At 46.9% G+C, this 13,643-nt stretch overlaps 1 protein-coding gene across 5 annotated transcripts in view; it reads left to right on the top strand.

Moving 5' to 3' along the window:
• Positions 1 to 13,643, top strand: part of SIL1 (SIL1 nucleotide exchange factor) — a 334,141-nt gene that overhangs the window by 90,026 nt on the left and 230,472 nt on the right. For 2 of the 5 annotated variants that reach the window (XM_032158025.2, XM_032158026.2), the window contains exons 1-2: positions 1,240 to 1,350; positions 3,096 to 3,179. The exons of 1 other annotated variant lie outside the window; for it this stretch is intronic. The gene's annotated coding sequence lies outside the window, so the exon portion shown is untranslated. Of the gene's footprint in view, positions 1 to 1,239; positions 1,351 to 3,095; positions 3,180 to 13,643 lie in introns of those variants that run through there. 2 more of the 5 variants (XM_032158024.2, XM_032158027.2) reach the window with 2 other exon arrangements.

Here is a 13,643-nt window from a genome sequence, read left to right as displayed (position 1 = left end):
TAAGGCCTGGTGAGAAATCGAGCGCAGCGCCGGTGGGCTGGCACTGCTGGGGGACCCAGTACACCCTCTGCAGCCGCTGGCCTGGGTGCTAAGCCCCTCATTACCTGGGGCCGGCAGGGCCTGCGGGCTGCTCTGAGTGAGGGGCCCGCCAAGCCCACGCCCACCCGGAACTCCAGCTGGCCCACAAGTGCCGCGCACAACCCCGGTTCCCGCTGGCGCCTCTCCCTCCACACCTCCCGGCAAGCTGAGGGGGCCTGCTCCCGCCTTGGCCAGCCCAGAAAGGGGCTCCCACAGTGCAGCGGTGGGCTGAAGGGCTCCTCAAGTGCCACCAAGGTGGGAGCCCAGGCAGAGGAGGCGCAGAGAGCGAGCGAGGGCTGTGAGGACTGCCAGCACGCTGTCACCTCTCAGTGCCACTGCACTCCAGCCTAGGGAACACAGATTCTGTCTTAAAAAAAAAATCGGAATCTCAAGTGACCTTTATTTTATTTTATTAAATTCTGAGACAGAGTTTCACTCTGTCGCCCAGGCTGGAGTGTAGTGGCACGATTTTAGCTCACTGCAACCTCTGCCTCGTGGGTTCAAGCGATTCTCCTGCCTCAGCCTCCTAAGTAGCTGGGATTACAGGCGCCCGCCACCATGCCTGGCTAATTTTTGTATATTTAGTAGAGACGGGGTTTCACCGTGTTGGCCAGACTGGTCTTGAACTCCTGGCCTCAAGTGATCTGCCCGCCTGGGCCTCCCAAAGTGCTGGGATTACAGGTGTGAGCCACCGCGCCCGGCCACCTGATGCTATTTTTAAAATAACTGGTCCTTGTAAAAAATCTACACAAGTATATAAAGTGAGTGACTTAAAGGTGTCCTATTTTGCATGAATTTGCGAGAAATTTTATTGCTGGAGACTCTCGGCTTCTGTCCCAAACTGAGTCACAAGAACTTGATTTATTTTTACTCCGTACCCCTCTGATTGCTTTCTGAGGGTCCTTCCGCTAGAAAGAAATTACACTGTTGGAAAATCAGCCAGAAAACTTCGCAGTTCCAGCCTGGAAGCAGAAGCAGGCGTGGAGGTATCTCTTCAGCCCTCCCTCCCCAAGGAGGGGGGCACGGGGGCAGCTCGTGCAAGAGTCTGTAGAGGGCGGGGCTAGGGGCGGGGCTCCCACCTCGGTGCGGGGCAGGGGGCGCCGCGCACTGTTCTGGCGGCCTGCGATTGGGCGAGGCCGCGAGCGGCGTAACAGCTGCCAGCTCACGGGCTCAGACGGTCGCCGCGGCGTTTGCGCAGGGAGAGCTGGTCGCCGCCGCGGCCGCCCGGAATTGTGGGAGTTGTGGCTGCCACTCGGCTGCCGGAAGCCGAAGGTAGGGGCGGTGAGGGCCGCCCGGCCGTGGAGCTGGGCGGGGGGCTCAGGGCGCTTCCTGGGCCTCATCCTGCCGGCGGCCTCGGCGCTTTCCTAGCAATGTTCTCGGGACCCACACATCCTCACTAGTGTCTCCAAAGCGGGACGTCCAAGTGGGCCGGGGGCTCCCTGCCGAAGGCCCACCTTTCTTATCTTTCCCACTCAGAGTGTCTCCATTCACCTCTTTATTGGCAGGAGACGAGGCCGTGGAAATTCGAGATTGGCTTTGGCCCCACACCTGTTTTTAGTGCCCTTGCCTGTTTCATTCTCCCAGCCTAAGTTTCCGTATCTGTCCGAAGAAGGGGTGGCTTGGTGTTGATCTCCGAGACCCGTGTGTCTTTTCCCATGTGGAATTATTGTCACTCTCTTATTGCTTGTTTTTCTTTGTCCTGGAAAATTTGCCTTTAGAGGTTACAGGCATTGGTTAGTGTTATCTCTCAGGTCGTCTAGGGGGTTTGTGCATAAGCCTTGGGCTCCATTCCCTGGGATTTCCGATAAGATGGTGCGTGGGCAAGCTGTACCCCAGGGGGTTCTCATTCAGGTGGTCCCGGAATCCTGGCTTTGAAAATCCCTGCTTCAGAAGTCAGGAGAGAATGACCTGACATATGAGCCCCTGGAATGGGGCTCTGAGTGGGAAAAGCCAGGAATCAGGAAATGCTAACACCTGTGAGGCTGAGGCTTTCTTTGCACCGGAGGAATTAGAATGCCATTTGATGTCTTTTAAAAATATTTGACTATCTATATATGTAAGATCAGTTTTCTAATATTTTTAAATGCCTGGCTTCGATTAAAGTTCAGTTGGCTTTCCCACCTCAGTAAACCTAAATAAAAACATAAGCTGATCTGAGAGATGGGGCGGGGGTTAAGTTAACCCAAACTAAGTAGACAGGAGGAGAATGAAACATATTTGCTAAGAGAAGAAAGTGATGTGTTTATATAAACAGGTTTTTTTTTTTTTTTTTTTTTTTGAGGCAGAGTTTCCCTCTTGTTTCTCAGGCTGGAGTGCAATGGTGCCATTCAACTCACAGCAACCTCCGCCTCCCAGGTTCAAGAGATTCTCCTGCCCTAGCTTCCCGAATAGCTGGGATTACAGGCGTGCGCCACCGTGCCCGGCTAATTTTCTATTTTTAATAGAGATGGGGTTTCTCCATGTTGATCAGGCTGGTCTCGAACTCCCGACCTCAGGTGATCCGTCTGCCTCGGCCTCCCAAAGTGCTGGGATGAGAGGCATGAGCCACCTCGCCTGGCATATAAACAGGTTTTCTTTTTTGACATTGTGAAAGATATTTTGTTGTATGTGTGTCTTTTCTGCTCTCACCCCACCCAAGTTTTTTTCTTTCCTGATAAAAGTATAGCCAGATTTGGGGATTGGGTAGGATTTTGATGGGAGCCAGAGTGTAACGATATTGGGATTGATATTTGTATAACATGGGTCAGAACTTGGTCTGTGGTTTTGAGAACATGGCCCTCGGGTTTTTAAGATGGTGTTACCACACCACATTTATTTCCCCTTTCTTTCATTTGTTTAGTGAATTTAATCTGCTCATGAATACATGTGTTGTTTTAATGAAATTGGCAATAGAAGAGACTTTCTGCTCCCATTTTACAGGTGATGGAAATGTTAGTAGGGATGTGGCAGTCCAGGAATGAAAAGTTGCCTAGTACTTTGATTCCCACTTACTTTCCCTTCCCTGCTGTTTTCTGAAGGCCAGCTATTCTCTACTGAGGCCAACTGTGAGCCCTGGTGTGTTTCACTGGCAGGAGAAGAGGCTGATTAAGTGAAACTGAAAGGTAACAAAATGGATTTTAAAATAACTGACATGTGGGAACTTAATCCACCAATGAATGTTCTCCTTTAGAGTGATGTGTGCAGGTGTAGGTGGTGGGAGTTGAGGATGGCATGCCTAAGTGATTTGGCTGTTGTCCAAGGCAGTTTTGAAAATCCACCTCTGGAATTGTTTTCAGAGACCTTTTTGAACCATGTGAGAGATCAGTTTCTTTAATATATTAAACCATACTGTATTATTATTATTATTTTTGAGATGGGGTCTCACACTGTGGCTCAGGCCAGAGTGCAGTGGCATAATCATAGCTCACTGCAACCTTGAACTCCTGGGCTTAAGTAATACTTTCACTAAAGCCTCCTGAGTAGTTGGGACTACAGGGGCGCACCACCAGGCCCAGCTAATTTTGTAATTTTAATTTTTGTAGAGACAGGGTCTCGCTGTGTTGCCTAGGCTGTTTTTGAATTCCTGGCCTCAAGTGATTCTTCTTTCTTGACCTCCTAAAATGTTGAGATTACAGGCGTGAGCCACCGCACACAGCCTATATATATTTAACCCCGAATGGCATGGGTAAGCAACCTTGTCACCTGCCTTGTCTTCAGATGGGTTAACAGTTCTTTTGAAGTGGAAATAACAGATTTTTGGAGGGTGGTGAACATGAGTTTTAATTCTGAGTCTACCACTTATTAGCCACATAACCTTGGGTAAGTTACTTCACCTCTGGGGCTCAACGTACCACTACATAACAGTGGGAATAGGGCCAGGCATGGTGGCTCACGCCTGTAATCCCAGCACTTTGGGAGCCCAAGGTGGGCGGATCATGAGGTCAGGAGATCGAGACCATCCTGGCTAACACGGTAAAACCCCGTCTCTACTAAAAATACAAAAAATTAGCTGGGCAAGGTGGCGGGCGCCTGTAGTCCCAGCTACTTGGGAGGCTGAGGCAGGAGAATGGCGTGAACCCGGGAGGCGGAGCTTGCAGTAAGCCGAGGTCATGCCATTGCACTCCAGCCTGGGTGACAGAGTGAGACTCCGTCTCAAAAAAAAAACCCAAAAACTGGGAATAATATTTACTTTGAAGGGTGGTTAAATGACGTATTACACATGAAAGCTCTTGGGACATAGTAATGCAATAAATGTTTTCACCCTCAAAGAATGAAGATTTGCCATTAATGAGAATATTCAAAAGAACATGACAGTCTCTGGCCGGGTGCAGTGGCTCACACCTGTAATTCCAGCACTTTGGGAGGCTGAGGCGGGTGGATCACCTGAGGTCGGGAGTTCAAGACCAGCCTGACCAACATAGAGAAAGGAACCCCGTCTCTACTAAAATACAAAATTAGCTGGGCGTGGTGGCGCATGCCTGTAATCCCAGCTACTCGGGAGGCTGAGTCAGGAGAATCACTTGAACTCAGGAGGCGAAGGTTGCAATGAGCCGAGATCATCGTGCCAGGAGGCGGAGGTTGCAATGAGCCGAGATCATCGTGCCATTGCACTCCAGCCTGGGTGACAGAGCGAGAGACTCTTGTCTGAAAAAAAAAAAAAAGGCTCTTAAAGGAAGTTGTACCTTTTTCGAAATAGGTGGATTCTCTTTTTCACATACTTGTGGATTCATACTCTGACCTGCTCAGCTTCCCCCTGTCTTTCTTCATTCATTTTCTATCCTTTCCTAAGTGAAGTTTTGCGCAGAGGCTGTCTGCCAGTCTCTTGTAGTAAGCCTCTTTTCAGGAGAGCTAATCTGAACTCTCTTACAATGCTAGTCCCTTGGTCGCTATTCCTAGGGATTTTTTTCTGGGGGCTCCAGATGGTGCTTGGATCATGCTCTGTAGCACAGCCATCTCTAACTTGTGGATTTGGTGTCAATTTGGAGACCCATCCTGTGGAGCTAATCTTCTCTCTGAGCAAGGATGAATACTTTATCCTTTTCTGAGTTGGCCTTAAACTGCAAACCTTAGTCATCTACAGCAGAGAGCCTTGTATTTTAATTACATGTAGTCTAAAGAGGGAATAGCCTGCTCTTTTCTTTTCTTCCTTTACTTTCACCAAGGATTTCACTACTGAGTAGGGGAGTAGGAGAATAGCCTGTTGCCATTCAGGGTGAGGCTTTGGGTAACCCCTGATTCCTAGCATAAGCAATAACTGAGTTTATCTTTGGGACAAAAACCTTGTAAAAGATTCGGGCTGCTCAGACACATGTGGAGAACCTCATGGAATTTTCCTAGCTTGTGAGGAGTTTACACCTGGCATTCTTACTTTTGCAAATTTCTACCCAGAATCCAGTAGCAACAAAACTATGTTCAGCCGGACTTGTAGTTCCTTCAGGTTCCACCAGGCAGCTATAAGACAAGGGTGTGGTTGTGCTGGCTGGCCATGTCTGCCTTTATCCTCCTAATACTGCCCTTGGCTTTGGTATTGAGAAGGAAGTGGCATAATCAATTCACGAATAACATTCTCTGCCAAAGTGGAAGTCAGGGGTAGAGAGTTGTGAGCATAGGACTAGACAAATGGAAAGAGCCAGACTTGCCTCAGGAATGCCGCTAAAATGCTGTGAATCCGTGACAACCACTGTGTTTCTTGGTGTCACCTCATTTGTGAAATGGGAATGCCTTCATTGATCTCTCTCTCGAGAAGAGTGGACCACCATGCCAGTTTGCCCAGGACAGAGGGATATCCATATGTGGGACTTTTAGTGCCAAAAGCAGGAAAGTCCAGGGCAAACCAGGACAAGTTAGTACCCTACCCATGACCATTATACAAATTAATGAGCACTCTGTCCTTAGGGTTTATCTAAGACTCAACCCTTTGGGTTCATCTAATTATTTTTCAACCTTTTGTTCATTATCATATTTTGAGACTTTTTTCCCCTTAATTGTCTACTCCCCAATGGAATTTTTTTTTGAGAGGGAGTCTCACTCTGTCACCCAGGCTGGAGTGTGGTGGTGTGATCTCTGCTCACTGTGGCCTCTGCCTTCTGGGTTCAAGTGATTCTTGTGCTTCAGCCTCCTGAGTAACTGGGATTATAGGCGCCCACCACCATGCCCAACTAATTTTTGTGTTTTTAGTAGAGATGGGGTTTTGCCATGTTGGCCAGGCTGGTCTTGAACTCCTAGCCTCAAGTGATCTGCCCACCTCAGTCTCCCAAAGTGCTGAGATTACAGGCGTGAGCCATCGTGCCCAGCTACCCCCAGTGGAATTTTAATACCACAGATGTACTGTGTATCTGTTTTTGTATTGTGGCCCTTTGGATGGCCACAAACCATTGTAATATCTAACTTTTTTTCCCCCAAGAATCAATTTTCACCCTTGCTGGGGTGATACTGTACTCATTGAGAATGCATGGTCTTATCTGATATTCTTTCTTTAATATAGTCATCAAGGCCTGTTTTTTATCCAGAAGAAACAACTAGTACTACAAGCTTTTTCGTTTCCTTTCCTTTTTTTTTTTTTTTTTTTTTTTGAGACTGAGTTTCGCTCGTTGCCCAGGCTGGAGTGCAATGGCGCGATCTTGGCTCACTGCAACCTCCGCCTCCTGGGTTCAAGTGATTTTCCTGCCTCAGCCTCCTGAGTAGCTGGTACTACAGGCATGTGCCACGACACCTGGCTAGTTTTTTTTTTTTTTTTTTTTTTTTTTTTTTTGGTGGAGACAGCCTCACTGTGTTGCTCAGGCTGGTCTTGAACTCCTGGGCTCAAGCATTTCTCCTGCCTCGGTCTCCCAAAGTACTGGGATTATAAGTGTGAACCACCACACCCAGCCAAGTTTATTCTTTATTTTAATTTTCTTCCAGTCTTTGGATTTTGAGGTGGTCCATTTACCATCTGCTTCTCTGGTGCCTCTTGGACCTTCCATCTTCACAGCTGGGGCTGCTGTGTTGGCCCAGGTGCCCCCAGACTGGACATTGGAACCTTTGGGAAGAGTCTGATGTTTGGCCCTTGTCACATTTCACATTTCACACCTACAGAGAAACGGGGAGGGGTATGTTTCTGAGGTCTGCTCACAGGCTGTGTTGTGACTGAGGAAGTTCTTGATCATCCCTTTTGGTTACCACTTATCATCACTGGCAGAACAACATCAAAGTGGTCAGTGAACTGATCTCCACATCTGGCTACTTCCATCTCTGCAAGTAGTTTGCTCCTTCAGTCTTGTGATGGGAAAGAGATCTAGAAACTGGAAGAGTAACCTGAGATACATCCCAAAGTTCTGGTGAGGAAAGCTAATGCCAATGGACTTTTTTTTTTTTTTTTTTTTTTGCGATGGGTTCTTGCTATGTTGCCCAGGCTGGTCTTGAACTCCTGGGCTCAAGCAATCCTTCCACCTCAGCCTCCTGAGTAGCTGGGATTGCATGCATGTACCACCATGCCTCACTCACCAGTGGATTTTTTTTTTTTTTTTTTTTTTGAGACAGCATCTTGCTCTGTTGCCCAGGCTGGAGTGCAGTGGCGTGATCTCGGCTCACCTCAACCTCTGCCTCCCAGGTTCAAGTGATTCTCCTGCCTCAGCCTTCCGAGTAGCTGGGACTATAGGCGCCTGCCACCACGCCTGGATAATTTTTGTATTTTTAGTAGAGATGGGATTTCACCATGTTGGCCAGGCTGGTCTCAAACTCCTGACCTCGAGATCTGCCGGCCTCGGCCTTCCAAAGTGCTAGGATTACAGGTGTGAGCCACTGTGCCTGGCCGTTTTTAAGAGGGTCTCACTCTGTTGCCCACGCTGGAGTGTAGTGGTGTGATCATAGCTCATTGCAACCTCCAACTCCTGGGCTCAAGTGATCCTCCCACCTCAGCCTCCCAAGTAGCTAGGACCATGGGTGTGCACCACCATGCCTGGCTAATTTAATTTTTTTTTTTTTTTTTTTTTTTTGAGACGGAGTCTCGCTCTGTCACCCAGGTTGGAGTGCAGTGGCGCAATCTCGGCTCACTGCAAGCTCCGCCTCCCGGGTTCACGCCATTCTCCTGCCTCAGCCTCTCCGAGTAGCTGGGACTACAGGCGCCCGCCACCACGCCCGGCTAATTTTTTTGTATTTTTAGTAGAGACGGGGTTTCACCGTGGTCTCGATCTCCTGACCTCGTGATCCACCCGCCTCGGCCTCCCAAAGTGCTGGGATTACAAGCGTGAGCCACCGCGCCCGGCCTTTTTTTTTTTTTTTTTTAAAGAGACAGGGTCTTGCTTGCACCATTGCCCAGGCTGATCTTAAATTCCTGGCCTCAAGTGATGCCCTACCTTGGCCTTCTAGAGCACTGGGATTACAAGTGTGAGCCACCACGCCCAGCTGCACCAGTGGACTTTTAAATGGACGTTTCTTTACCTCTGGGGATAATCTCATTTCTGTGAGGCTCCCAAGGGGACAGCAGCCATCTTACCAAACTTTAGAAAACTAGCAGGCTTCAGCCCAGTGGAATAACATAAAGTAGGACAATCGATACAGACAACATTGATTGGTCATGCTTTGAGTGCTGTGGATAGTGGGTATTGGAAACTTAAGGGGCCAGCTGGTAAGTAAGTATTTAAACTTGCTTTTTTTTTTTTTGAGACGGAGTCTCACTGTCGCTCAGGTGTGAGTGTGATCTTGGCTCACTGCAACCTCTGCCTCCCAGGTTCAAGTGATTCTTGTGCCTCAGCCTCCTGAGCAGCTGGGATTACAGGTGCTTGCCACCATGGCTGGCTAATTTTTGTATTTGTAGTAGAGATGGGGTTTTGCCATGTTGGCCAGGCTGGTCTTGAACTCCTGACGTCAGGTAATCTGCTCACCCCGGCCTCCCAAAGTGCTGGGATTACAGGTGTGAGCCACTGTGTCTGGCCTAAGGTTGCTTCTTGTTTTTCCCCACACCCCATCTCATACTCATGGGGAGTTGGGTTTGACTTTTCTTGAAGTTAAGTCTCCATCCTTGGACCTAGCTGCTAAAGTCTAAAATGATTGTGTTTTGGGCTGGAAGATATTATAGAGATCTTTATTTCCTTGCAAACATCAGGGCTGGCTGTTTGTGGTACTGTGGATGAGTGAAGAGTCAGGAGATACACTTCTAGTTCTGTTACTGCCCAATGCCTCCATTTTGTATTTGATAGGTTTTTATTTTTCTGACGACAAAAACTGAGCCCCAGAGAAGTGAAGTGGGCCACCTAATGGTAGGATCCTTTTTAGGCCACCCACGTAATTGTGGGACTCTAGTGTTAGAGCTGGGACACAAGCTAGGCGTCTTACAAAGGGTGGCCATAGAAGTTGTTAGAATTGTTTAAAGCATTGTAAGATGCAGGATGCTTTTGCAGTTAGAAGTCTCCTGGGAAGGAGGAGGCCCTGTCTCCACTTACTGCCTTGTACATGATTTTATACCCTCATGGTTGAAGATTTTTGCTGTCATGCTGTTTTTCCTCCTACTCATGTTGAAATGTGTTTTCTCTTGCTCTTACCGCAGAGGAAATGAATTTGAAGTCTTCCTCCGTATTAGAAACAAATAGTGCTCAGGCCAGACTTATGTGTTTCTGTAAAGAATGAGGCCAGATGTAACAGTGGACCTTATCTGGTGATCCAAGCAAACCTTCAATACATCTCTAAGAGAAAGAGAGAAGGAATGAGTGTATGTCAGATTGGTTTAAACACACTTTGGAGTCAGACTCACTTGGATTTACGTTCTGCTATCTACTTACTAGTTGTCAGATTGTAAGTTACTTATTTTCTCTAAGCCTTAGTTTTATGATCTGTTGAATGGGAATAGTAATACGTATTTTTATAGCTATCTTAAGAAGAATTGAGAGAATAGATATGGTGCTTCTTCTGGCACAATGTGAAACAGCAGTCCCCAACCTTTTTGGCACTAGGGACTAGTTTCGTGGAAGACTATTTTTCCATGGACTGGGGGATGTGGGGGATGGTTTGGGGATGATTCAAGCGCATTATATTTATTGTGTACTTTATTTCTATTATTATTTTTGAGACAGAGTCTCATTCTGTCACCCAGGCTGGAGTTCAGTGGCACAATCTCGGCTCACTGCAACCTCTGTCTCCCAGGTTCAAGCAATTCTCCTGCCTCAGCTTCCTGAGTAGCTGAGATTACAGATGTGCACCACCACACCCGCTAATTTTTGTATTTTTAGTAGAGATGAGGTTTCACCATGTTGACCAGGCTGGTCTTGAACTCCTGACCTCAGGTGATCCACTCGCCTCGGCCTCCCAAAATGCTGCAATTACAGGCGTCATGCCCAACCTATTTCTATTATTATTACATTATAGTATGTAATGAAATATACAACTCACCATAACGTAGACTTAGTGGGAGCCCTGAGCTTGTTTTCCTGCAACTAGACGGTCCCATCTGGGGGTGATGGGAGACAGTGACAGATCATCAGGCATTAGATTCTCATAAGAAGTGTTCAACCTAGATCCCTTGCATGCACAGTTTACAATAGAGTTTGTGCTCCTATGAGAATCTAATGCTGCCACTGATCTGACAGGAGGCGGTGCTCAGGTGTTAATGCAAGTGATGGGAAGCAGCTTATGAAGCTTTGCTCACTCGCTGCTTACCTCCTTGGATGTGTTCCTGATAGGCTACAGACCAGTATTGGGGGTTTGGGACCCCTGATGTAAATGCTCTGTGTTGTCATCATTACTGACAACAATAGTTTCCAGTTTCTGAGCCACATCTTAGTTTCCGGATAGGTTATGCTGACTAAGCAAGTTTTATCTTAACCATCACCTCATTGTTGTCTTAGTTGGTTGGTATTATATATTATTTATATCAATAGTTGTAGGTAGTTCATGCTGAATAACTAAAAGTTGTGAGTAGCAAGGAACTTTGCTGCTTCTCTGCCATCTCCTTCCTTACTCAGCTTAGTGCTTATCTTTCTCAGGTTCTCTCTCATCAGGTGCTCAAGCCAGCAGGCCCTGTTTCGGGGGCAGTTTCTGACGTGGGGATTTTATTGGGGTAGGGCTGACTAGTCTAGAGCCTGCCTGGTCCCTCAGATAGTGTGTTCTCCTTATTCCTTGCTTTCTGCTCTTCAGCCAGACATGAAGCAATTAGCTCATCAAGGGAATGTTGACTTTTGTCACTGCTTTCCTCTGATTTGTATGCTCATTTCTGGTCCTTGTGCAAAGTCACGGAGGCACAGTCACATACACTGACCCAGATTTTGTGCTCAAGTTGACTGTCTCTCCCTTTGAGATGTACAACTGGTTCCATGTAGCAAGGGAGTGAGGAAAAAGCCCCTGGAGCCAATCCCATTATTTCAATCTCGAGCTGAGTTTTTAAAAAAATCCAAGCACTATGACTATAGACCATGCCTTTTCTGTATGAAACAAATAAGGTAAAAAAACTCACTGTTTGGAGGGAAGGCCAATCTGAATTGGTAAACAATAGGAATTAGTACATTCAAGAAAATGCCATTGTCTTTTTCTTTTTAGCGAGCCTCTGCAGTATCTTTTTTCCTAGTTTTGTTGCTTCCCCTGTTTCCTGTGACTGTGCTCCAGAATTATTACAGAAGCGCCCTCTTATTTCTTGCTTTTGCTTCCTCCAGGACACTATATACTACTGCCACTTTGGGTCTTCCTATATATTGTGCTTATAAGAGAATACTTACGCTTGGAAGCTGTATTAGTCTATTCTCGTACTGTTACAAACAAATACCTGAGAATGGGTAATTTATAAAGAAAAGGTTTAATTAGCTCATGGTTCTGCAGGCTGTACAGGCTTCTGCTTCTGGGAAGGCCTCAGGAAACTTACCATCATGGCGGAAGGCGAAGGGGAAGCTGGCACGTCTTACATGTTTGGAGCAGGAGAAAGAGAGCAAAGGGGACATGCTGCACATTTTTAAACAGCCAGATCCTGTGAGAACTCACTTTTGTGAAAACAGCAAGGGGGAAATCCGCCCCTATGATTTAGTCACCTCCCACTAGGCCCCTCCTCCAATATTGGGGATTACAATTTGACATGAGATTTGGGTGGGGACACAAATTCAAACCATATCAGAAGCCTTCAATGGCACCTACTAGCTCCTGAATAAATTCCAAATGTATTAGATTGTCTTGGTGTTCCAAGCCTATTGCAGTGTATACCCATCCTACCATTTTAGTTAATATGTCCTGTACCATCACCCACATGTGCCCCTTGCTCCTGATGAACTGATCCATGTGGTCCTCTGAGTATGCCTCATGTTTGTGTCTCTGCCAGTTCTTTTGCCCAGAGTACTCTCTCCTTAGTTTCCTACTTTTTTTTTTTTTTTTTTTTTTGAGATGGAGTCTTGCCCTGTTGCCCCAGGCTGGAGTGGAGTGGCACGATCTTGGCTCATTGCAACCTCTGCCTCCCGGGTTCCAGTGATACTCCTGCTTCAGCCTCCCAAGTAGCTGGGACTACAGGCATGTGCCACCACACCTGGCTAATTTTTGTAATTTTAGTAGAGACTGGGTTTCACCATGTTGGCCAGGCTGGCCTCGAGCTCCTGACCTGGTGATCCACCCGCCTCAGCATCCCAAAGTGCTGGGATTACAGGCGTGAGCCACTGCGCCCAGCCAGTTCTCTTACTTTATGCTGCAGAGCTGCCGCCTTCAGTGAGCCTTACCTGATATGTCCTCATCTGTATCCCCATTGCAACACCTTTATTATAGAATTCAGCACACTTTTATTATGGTATGATGTTTGTCTCTTTTTATATGAGCTTCTCAAGGATATGGGTTGTGATTTATTATGTGTCTCTTAGCATAATGCTGAGTGTAATATGGATACTATAAATGGTTGTTGAATGGATGTTCACATGAAAACTTAAGAAATGATAACAATCCTGTTGAAATCCTACTTCCCTGAAGCATTTCTTGATTCCCAGCCACAGTGAATTCACATGCTCCATTCCCAGAGCCCTTTGTTTTTGAAACATTGGATTCCTTAGAGTAAGCCTTATACACTCAATTGGATTAGAACTTCCTAGAGGGCAGACACTGCATCTGTCATTCCTCTTCATGCATCCAATCCCCAGCACAGTCCTGGCACATAGAGAGTGTTCAATAAATGTTTATGAATTCAAGAGTCCTGCTATTTGGTCAGCTGATGTACTTGCCAATTTAGCGTCCTGTGTTACTCACTGGCTAGGAGTCTCCAACTCAGATGTTTTTAGGGCCAAGTTGGGAACAGAGAGGCAACAGAGAGTGGTGGGCCTGTGTCAAACCGGAGTGCTTATGTGCTTCATGAGGGGTAGCTGCTACTCAGCCTATCGTCATGGGTTAGTATGGCTGTAGTGAATATGGCCTCCTCATGTCATATGGGAAGCCAGATATTCACAATCTCTAGGGACTACCGAAGCATATTTGTGGTCTAGATTTGACGTATAGGCTACCCATCTGTATCCTTTGGGTAGAGGCTGGAGTTTCACACATTTAAATTCCTTGTAAAATACTAAAGGTGGGGGAGGGGAGGACATAGCTTGAAAACTTTTGAGGGCGTTTGGTGAAAGCCTATCTTTAGATAAAAGTGTCCTATGATTTTCTGTGGGTAG

The sequence above is a fragment of the Hylobates moloch genome, unplaced genomic scaffold (genome assembly GCF_009828535.3).
Source record: "Hylobates moloch isolate HMO894 unplaced genomic scaffold, HMol_V3 SCAFFOLD_6, whole genome shotgun sequence".
NCBI classification, from domain to species: Eukaryota; Metazoa; Chordata; class Mammalia; order Primates; family Hylobatidae; genus Hylobates; species Hylobates moloch.
Note: the sequence above shows the minus strand (reverse complement) of the source record. Positions and strands in the feature narration are given on the sequence as shown.